This window comes from Rhinopithecus bieti, unplaced genomic scaffold (genome assembly GCF_001698545.2).
Source record: "Rhinopithecus bieti isolate Rb0 unplaced genomic scaffold, ASM169854v2 scaffold_71999, whole genome shotgun sequence".
NCBI lineage: Eukaryota > Metazoa > Chordata > Mammalia > Primates > Cercopithecidae > Rhinopithecus > Rhinopithecus bieti.
This window is the reverse complement of record NW_016826903.1, coordinates 290,445-300,108: the sequence shown is the minus strand read 5'-3', so window position 1 is coordinate 300,108 and position 9,664 is coordinate 290,445. Positions and strand designations below refer to the sequence as shown.

Genomic DNA, 9,664 nt, shown 5'->3' with positions numbered 1-9,664 from the left:
AAAAAAAAAAAAAAAAAAAGGATGGAGAAGGAGGCAGGAACAATGAGTTCAGTTTTGAATCCCTTGTGTCTGAAGTACATACAGGACTTTTTTTTTTTTCCCTTTTTAGATAGAGTTTCACTCTTGTCGCCCAGGCTGGAGTGCAATAGCACGATCTCAGCTCACTGCAACTTCCACCTCCCGAGCTCAAGTGATTCTCCCACCTCAGCCTCCCAAGTAGCTGGGATTACAGGCGCCCACCACCACATCTGGCTAATTTTTGTATTTTTAGTAGACATGAGGTTTCACCATGTTGACCAGGCTAGTCTTGAACTCCTGACCCCAGGTGAACCACCCACCTGGGCCTCCCAAAATGCTGGGATTACAGGCATGAGCCACCATGCCAGGCCATATAAGACATGTTGGTCGAGGTGCAGGAGGAAAGCTGGAAATATGTTCTGAAGCCCATGAAAGGGTGATCTGCAAATAAATTGAGTTTCAAGATACAGAAGCTTATCTAAGTGTCAAATGCCACGAAAAGGTAGAGTAAAATAAAGACTGAAAAAAAAAATAGACTTCAGCAGTGGTTTTTAAACTGTGGGCAACAGCCTGTTAGAAACCAATTTAGTAGAGCCTGACCAGTATTTCTTTTTAAAAAACTAAATAGAATAGAAAAGTGTATTGCAGGTACTAAGGTTAAGTGTAGTTCCATGAAATTTTTTCTGTTATATATGTGTATTATGTTCTGGGTCGCAGAGTAAGATACATCTTTAACTTTGGATTATGGTAAAAGAAAATCTTGGAAGAAGAAAAGAGGCCACAGATGTCCACCCCAAAATTATCCTAGAATAGGGCAGTGGCTAAGAATTTGGACCCAGATCGGGCTTCAAGCCCAGGCTTCTGCCCCTTTGTTAGATGTGTGATTTTGAATAAGTTACGGAAACTCTCTAATTCTCACTTTCACTTTCCTTAAATATAAGTTGGGAATAATGATAATGTTTACCTCAAAGAGCCGTTTTAACAGAGCTGCTTTTAGGCACAGTGGAGCTCAGTGCCTCCCTCTCAGGACAGACACAACCTGAGCAAGGGGTTCAGCTGAACCAATTAGGTCTGGATTAGATTTTTAGCCCTGACTCTTCTGCTGGGATGCCTGGTGTGAAACCAAACTACACAAGCTTCTGCCCTTACCAGGATTAAATGGGATTATGCTTGCAACATATTCTGTATGATGTCCAGAACAGGGCAAGCTCTCCCATAACCATGGGCTGTCATCATTACTGGTTGTTACCCTTGTTAGAGAAGAAGCCAAATCTCAATAGATTAAGGATATAGAGATATTGCATAGAATCTATCCTTAAAACAATCTAAATTTGGTGGAAACAACCTAAATGTCCATTAACTGTCAACAAAATATGGTATATCCATATAATGGAATATTATTCAGTCATAAAAAAGAATGAAGAACTGATGTGTGCTACAAAGTGGATAAACCTATCTAAGTGAAAGAAGCTAGTCACAAAAGATCACATACTGAATACAAAATATTCAGAATAGGCAAATCCCTAGAGACAACAAGTGGATTAGTCATTGCTAGGGGCCGAGTGGGAGGAGGGAAGGGGAGTGACAGCTTAATGGATACAGGTTTCTTTTTTGGGTTGATGGAAATGTTCTGAAGCTGCCTAGTGGTGATGGTTTTATAACACTGTGAATGTACTAAATGCCACTAAATTACACACTTTTAACTGGTTTAAATGGTAAATTGTACGTGTATTTCACAACTTGTTTAAAAAGCCCCATTCAACTTAAGGATGCTTCACCACTGCCCTTTCATCATTTTCCCAAGCTATCTCAAAGAAAGAAGTTTGCTTGGAAGCACAATGGAAAAGATTAACTCAAGAGAGTGGTAAAGCTGAGGAAAGATTTTCTTGAGAACGGGCAGAAAAGAGCAGGGTTGGAAGGAAGGGAGCAGGAGAATGGAAAGTGACAGAGGAAGAGGGGAACAACACACCGTAGTCTCCCCTGCTGCACTTTGATGCAGCTCTGAAGGCTTCTTAAGGACGTGCTGGAAGGTTCTTGGGGCCACCCCAGCACAATCTCTTTGTTAGAAGGACCCTGAAGCAGTGGGGTGAGCACAGATGGGCCCCTCCTCCCCTCCTTAGATGTGGCATGTGTACTGTTGCTATTCCTAAGGGAGAAATAACTGGACACACAATTAATAATAATAACCCCTCATGACTGCCTCTCTGGCAGGTGCTTAGCTATAGCCCCAGGAGCTTGGTGGCTGAATAATTCTCTATTATAAACTGATTTCTCAGTGAATAGTATTATTGGTATTAATAATTACAGCCAATTTACTATTACATACACTATTGAGTGGAGCAACAATGTGTGTCATCTGCAGCACAAGATGATTTTTTAAATGCTTTGCATTGTGTCACAGGTATTTGGGTCTCCTTCAATATATTTACTTTCTTGATTATGTCTGACTTGGGATAATGTGAAAGGCACTTTGCTTTCCCAGAGGAGGGCCATGCAAGTGTCATTCTCCTGGTTTCTTTCCTCCCTGCAAACATTCTTAGCTCTTCCCATTCTAATAAATGTTGACCTTAAACTAAAAACCAGTTTTTAAACATTCTATAACTAATATAATTGAGAGCAAGATATATTAGAAGGATAGTAGCAGTAATTAATGAGTCTCAGTCTAATCTGCCTTAAAACATTTGGGCAATATTTACTAATCAACAACATTTAAATCTCCTTGATAGTCGTTCATCCAATAAACAAATTTTGAGGGACATGTAGAAGGTGCAGAAGATACAGAAATAAATAAGATCATTGCTCTCAAGGAACCACTGCTCTAGTAGAGGAAACAGATGTAGAAACAAATCTTTCCTCTCAAATTTAATAAATATAAGGAAAAAGCAATTAACTCAGCCTGGAATCAAGGCCTTCAGTGAGGATATACATGAGAACTATCTAAAAATACTACCTTCTGTAGCTATAAAATATTTGATTTTTTCCTCTTAAGCATATTTATTTTTTATTTCATATAATTTCAACTTTTATTTTAGATTCAGGGACTACATGTGCAGGTTTGTTACACAGATATATTGTGTGATGCTGAGGTTTGGGGTATGAATGATCCCATCACCCATGTAGTGAGCATAGTATCCAGTAGTTAGTTTTTCAGCCCTTGCCCTCCTCTCTCTCCCCTCTTTTAGCCTCCAATGTCTATTGTTGCCCTCCTTATGTCTATGAGTACCCAGTGTTTAGCACCCACTTATAAGTGAGAACATGCAGTATTTGGTTTTCTGTTCCTTTGGATTATGGCATCCAGATGCATCCATGTTGCTGCCAAGGGCATTAGTTTGTTCTTTCTTTTTATGGCTGCACAGTATTCTATGGTGTATATGTACCACATTTTCTTTATCCAATCCACCTTTGATGGACATCTAGGTTGATTCCATGTGTTTACTATTGTGAATAGTACTGCAATGAACATACAAGTGCATGTGTCTTTTGGTAGAATGATTTATTTTCCTTTGGGTATCTACCTAGTAATGGGATTTCTGAGTTGAATGGTAGTTCTGCTTTAAGTTCTTTGAGAAATCTCCAAACTGCTTTCCACATTGGCTGGATTAATTTACATTCGTCCCCAGTGTATAAGTGTTCTCTTTTATCTGCAGCTTCACCAGCTTCTGTCGTTTATGACATTTTAATAATGGCCCTTCTGACTGGTGTGAGATGGTATCTCATTGTGGTTTTGATTTGCATTTCTCTGATGATTAGTGATGTTGAACATCTTTTTCATGTTTGTTAGCTGCCTGTATGTCTTCTTTGAGAAGTTCATGTCTTTTGCCCACTCTTTAACAGGGTTATTTGTTTTTTGCTTGTTGAATTGCTTAAGTTCCTTATAGATTCTGGATATTAGATCTTCGAGAGATGTGTAGTTTGTGAGTATTTTCTCCCATTCTGTAGGTTGTCTGTTTTCTGTGATGATAGTTTCTTTTGCTGTGCAGAAACTCTTCAGTTTAATTAAATGTCACTTGTGAATTTTTGCTTTTGTTGCAATTGCTTTTGAGGATTTCATCATAAGTTCTTTCCTAAGGCCAATGTCCACAGGGTCTCTCTTAGGTTTTCTTCTAGGATTCTTAAAGTTTGAGGTCTTACATTTAAACCTTTAATTCATCTTTTGCATATGATGAAAGTTAGAGGTTCAATTTCATTCTTCTACATACATCTAGCCAGCTATCCCAGCATTATTTATTGAATGGGGGAATCCCATCCTCATTACCTATTTTTGTCAACTTTAATGAAGATCACATGACTGTAGGTATATGGCTTTATTTCTGGGTTCTCCATCCTGTTCCAGTGGTCTATGTGTCTGTTTTTGTAACAGTACCAAGCTGTTTCAGTTACTGTAGCCTTACAGTACAGTTTGAAGTTAGGCAATGGGATGCTTCTGGCTTTGTTCTTTTTGCTTAGGATTTCCTATTGTAAATGGGATTGTGTTCTTGATTTGGCTCTCAGCTTGAACATTATTGCTGTATAGAAATGCTACTCAATTTTGTACATTGATTTTGTATCCTGAAACTTTACTGAAGTCAGTTCCAGCAGCCTTCTGTCAGAGTCTTCAGAGTTTTCGAGGTCAACAGTCTTATCATAAGTGAAAAGAGATATTTTGAGTTCTTCTTTTCCTATTTGATGCCTTTTATTTCTTTCTCTTGATTTCTCTGGTTAGGACTTCCAAGATATTTTATTGTATCATGTATGTAGAGCCAACCCAATCAAAGATTATAATTAACCTATTTTTAGTGCACCTCAGACTTTACCTGTTTATACTATTATTAATATTTTTATTTCTCATTTATTACTTATATTGTGCAATTATTGTCACTTTTATTGACACATGCTAGCATCTTTCCATCAACCTAAAGGAATTACATAGCTGAAAAAGCCTAATGGCTTATGCTGTGCTAGCAAATGTCACAGGCCAAAGTTCATAAATAGGAGTTTCTGACCATCTGCAAGAAGACTGATGATCACACCCAGACTTCAGCTGTGGGCCAAAGCAGATCATCTGCTGGACTGTCAATATCACTGTGGTGTGTGACATTTGGCCTTGGCTGATTTACTGCCTCTCTCTGTAATCAACCTATTCGCATTACAGTCCAGGCACTCTAGGTCCAGGGCAGTTAACGCACTGGTGATTAAGATATTGATAGCACAATAAATGAGCATAATTTTCACCTCTCCCAGGTCTCTAGAAAGGTATCAATGTGGTTCAGTATTCCACATGTCTTATTCCCTCTGGCTGAGGGGAAGCCTCTTAAATACCACCCCTGTGGAAGAGTAAAGAAGGAAAAGGTAATTGAATTCTAGGTTGGAACAGACACAAACCTTAAAGGTCATCTCAATTCATCACTTATTCATTCATTTATTCATGCATCAATATTTAATGAGTGCCTACTGTATGCCAGGCACTGTTCATGGTGCTAGGAACAAAACATTCCATGGCTGATCTACGGAATTTATAGTTTAGTAGGGGAGAAAGACAGGAAACAAATAAACCAATAAACAGAGGCAATAACAGATCTGAATAAATGCAGAAATGAGAAGGTAGAGGGGTAGGAAGGGATGGGCATGAATGAGGTGGGAGGCACTTTAGATAGGGTGGTAATACCAATTAGAACCAGGACACTAAGGCCAGATGTCACCAAATTACGGTTGGGAGCTTTAGCTAGAGAAATGAAAAATGTGTAAAAATAAGAGTTTAGCAATAACACAAGGGTTCCATAACAAGACCCCAAAACAAGGCTGAGTCTGCAGAGAGGTTTGATCTAGCTTTCATTGGGCATAGAATTGTAGAGATTATTTAGCTGTTAGGGGCTGAATTTTGTCACCCCAAATTCATATGTTACTAACCCTTGGTAACTCAAAATTTGAGAAAGGGCCTTTAAAGAGCTGGTTAAGTTAAAATGAGGCCATTAAGATAGGCCTTTATCTAATCTGACTTGTATCCTTATAAGAAGAGATTAAGACACACAAAGAGACACCAGGAGTACCCATGCACAGAGAGTTGACCATGTGAGGACATAGTGAGAAGATGCCCATCTATAAGACAAGGAGAGAGGCCTCAGAAGAAACTAAATCCTCTGACACCTTGATCTTGGAGTTCCAACCTCTAGAACTGTAGAAAAATTAATTTCTGTTGCTTAAACCACCCAGCCTATTATGGTAGTATGTTATGGCAGCCCTAGCAAACTAATGTACTAGCCCAGGATCACTTGTATCACATACCTTTTTATTCTCTTTTTTAATTTTAATTTTTACCTTCAACCAACTTATACTATCAGATACTTTTTAATATGCAGAATCTCATGTTCTGTGCCCCATCCAGACTAAATAAACACAAATTTATGTGGGAAAAGGGATAGAAATCTGGATTTTCAATAAGCACCCCTTCCAAATACAGTAAGTATAGATTCTCACCACACTTTAATTTTAGTAGTTTGAGAACTACTAGCATTAAGACCAGCTTGGGCCAGGCATAGTGGTTCATGCCTGTAATCCCAGCACTTTAGGAGGCCGAGGTGTGTGGAGTGCTTGAAACCAGAAGTTCAAGACTAGCCTGGGCAACATGGCAAAACCCCACCTCTACTAAAAATACAAAAATTAGGCTGGATGAGGTGACTCACGCCTGCAATCCCAGCACTTTGGGAGGCCAAGGTGGGTAGACCACTTGAGGTCAGGAGTTCCTCACCTGGTCAACATGGTGAAATCCCGTCTTTACTAACGATACAAAAATTGGCCAGGTGTGGTGGTGCACGCCTGTAATCCCAGCTACTCGGGAGGCTGAGACACCAGAATCACTTGAACCCAGGAGGCAGAGGTTGCAGTGAGCTGAGATTGTGCCAGTGCACTCCAGTCTCGGCAACAGAGTGACACTCTGTCTCAAAAAAAGAAGAAAGAAGGGAAGGGGAGGGGAGGGGAGGGGAGGGGAGAGGACAGAGAGAGAGAGAGAGAAAGAAGGAAGGAAGGAAGGAAGGAAGGAAGGAAGGAAGGAAGGGAGGGAGGGAGGAAGGGAGGGAGGGAGGGAAAGGAATACTTGTTCATTTTACAGATGAGAAAACTGGGGCCAAAAGAAGGAAAACAACATGTGGAGTAGGACTTGCAAGCCAGGCTTCCTAACACAGAACTTGCTGCTCTTCCCACTGTCCGCAGGCCTGGGACGTGTGCTGTGGAGTCAGAGCTGGACTCAGAACAGAGACTGCCCAGCAATACTGATTATGCAATTGGCTGCAGTAGCTCCAGTAATCTGTCTTGCTGGAACTGAGATTGAGGGTATGTGGGCATGGTGGGTAATGGAGATCTACAGAAAGTAGGGCATTGAGCTCCTGATCGCTCAACAACGCCAAGGCTATGCCCTTTGCTAATACAGCCCAGTCTCATGGACTCAACAATTCCATAATGAGGTGGCATTACAGCTTCTAAACTCTGCTTGCTGTAGGGAAAGCCTATTTCCTCTTATTTTCTCTGACTGGGAAAGAAAAATAATTGACCACTAATGTGGTCAATAATAACTCTTCATATAATTAAAGGTATTGACTGACAAAATTTCAATTTTTTCCTTGAGCAGACAACCACTTTCTGCAGCCTTTTAGCAACACCCATTTCTTGACCCTTTTATCAATTTTGTTGTTTTCATAGTTTTTCAAATGAGTTCCACATTATGGAACCCCAAACTAGCCATAATTTACATTTAATACATTATTATTGAATAATTACATGAATAAAAGAAGGAATGGTTCTCCTTTTGTTCTCTCCTTCTTCTAGGCTATGAGTTTCTGTGGTTTTAATACATATATATGTAACAACAAAAAAAGAACTCCTGACTTTACTCACAGAAAATCAGTTATGCAAAATGTTAGCTTATAAGAAAAACAGATAGGGTGCTGTGTAATCATTAAGAAGAGGTGGCATTTGGAGCTGCTAAAATGCCGGATTACCTTGGTGCCGATCAGCGGAAGACCAAAGAGGATGAGAAGGACGACAAGCCCATCCGAGCTCTGGATGAGGGGATATTGCCTTGCTAAACTTTACGGTCAGAGCACTTACTCTAGGCAGATCAAGCAAGTTGAAGATACATTCAGCAACTTCTCAAGAAAATAATGAGCTCACTGGTTATTAAAGAACTGACCACTGGCCTGGCCCCACCAGCACTATGGATTTGCTGCAGATAGCAAGACACTCCAGAGTAACACCTTTACATGTCGCCAGGTGTAGAGATAATCAGGGCTGCATCGAGGACCCAAAAACATTATCAACGTACAAGCAGTTTGCCAGGTCTGTGGTGGACCTTAGTGATCAGGTGGCACCTACTGCACATTGAAGAAGGGATGAGAGTGGGTGGACGAAAATAAATATCAAAATTCACATTCCATTGCCTCTAAGATATGACCAACAGTTACCATGATGCAGGTGGAAGAGAAAACTGATGTCACAACAGTGATGTGGTGGCTGTAAGGAAAGCTTGAGAAATTGCGACGAAGTAGTTGAAACCCCATTACTCATCCAGAGATTTGTAAACCTTGGCTATTGAGCGCTCCCAAGGGCGTGCTGCTCTTGGTCGCACCGGCTACAGGCAAGACACTCTGTGCGCGGGCGTTGCTAATCGGTACTGATCGATGCGTCATTTGAGTTATTGGATCCTGAAGCTGTACAGAAATACGTTAGTGAGGGGCTCGAATGAGTTTCGTGAACTCTTTGGAAATGGCCCCCCCCCCCCCCAAGAAAACAAAAAAAAAAAAACCTGCTGTATCTTCTTTGATGAAATTGATGCTACTTGGAGGGGCTCGGGTTTGATGATGGTGCTGGAGGTGACAATGGAAGTGCCAGAGAACAATGTTGGTAACTGAATCAAATCAGCCTTTGATGGTTTTGGATCCTCGAGGCAATATTAAAGTGACTAAATGCCACTAACAGACCTGATACTTTGGATCCAGCACTGATGAGGCCAGGGAGATTGGATAGAAAAATTGAATTTAGCCTGCCTGATCTAGAGGGTCGGACCCACATATTTAAGATTCACGCTCGTTCGATGAGTGTTGAAAGAGATATCAGATTTGAATTGTTAGCACGACTGTGTCCAAATAGCACTGGTGCTGAGATTAGAAGCGTCTGCACAGAAGTTGGTATGTTTGCCATCAGAGCACGGTGAAAAATCGCTACTGAGAAGGATTTCTTGGAAGCTGTAAATAAGGTCATTAAGTCTTATGCCAAATTCAGTGCTACTCCTCGTTACATGACATACAACTGAACCCTGAAGGCTTTCAGGTGAAAACTTTAGATTGGAATCCTAACCTTACATAGACTTGTTAATAACCACTTCATAAAGAAATAAATGGCTTCAAAATTGATTAAAAAAAAAAAAAAAAAAAGAAAAACAGATAGATTGTGTCAATTTTAATGTAATTACCAGCTTGTACTGACCTGGTCTCTCACAGTCTTATCTGGTTCTTTAGATATTGTGTTCACTTTCTGTCTTCTGATTACATTGTCTTTTAGCACAATCTTGTTTTTATCACCTTTTATTATAAAGCAATTTTTTTAAAAAAATAATGAGTTGTTGTCATGGTAAACCTCAGTTCAGCTATTTACTTAGCTGTACCAGGGGCTCACAGAG

The 9,664-nt window shown here is 40.1% G+C and overlaps 1 long non-coding RNA gene and 1 pseudogene across 1 annotated transcript in view; both read left to right on the top strand.

The window, feature by feature from the left end:
• The window catches only part of LOC108523168 (uncharacterized), a 30,967-nt gene extending 23,651 nt beyond the window's left edge, over window positions 1–7,316 (top strand). The window contains exon 4 of the long non-coding RNA XR_001883738.1: window positions 7,204–7,316. This is a non-coding gene — a long non-coding RNA (uncharacterized LOC108523168). The remainder of the gene's footprint in view (window positions 1–7,203) is intronic.
• Window positions 7,317–7,933: 617 nt separating this feature from the next.
• LOC108523166 (26S protease regulatory subunit 7 pseudogene) lies at window positions 7,934–9,369 on the top strand (annotated as a pseudogene).
• The last annotated feature ends 295 nt before the right edge of the window (window positions 9,370–9,664 follow it).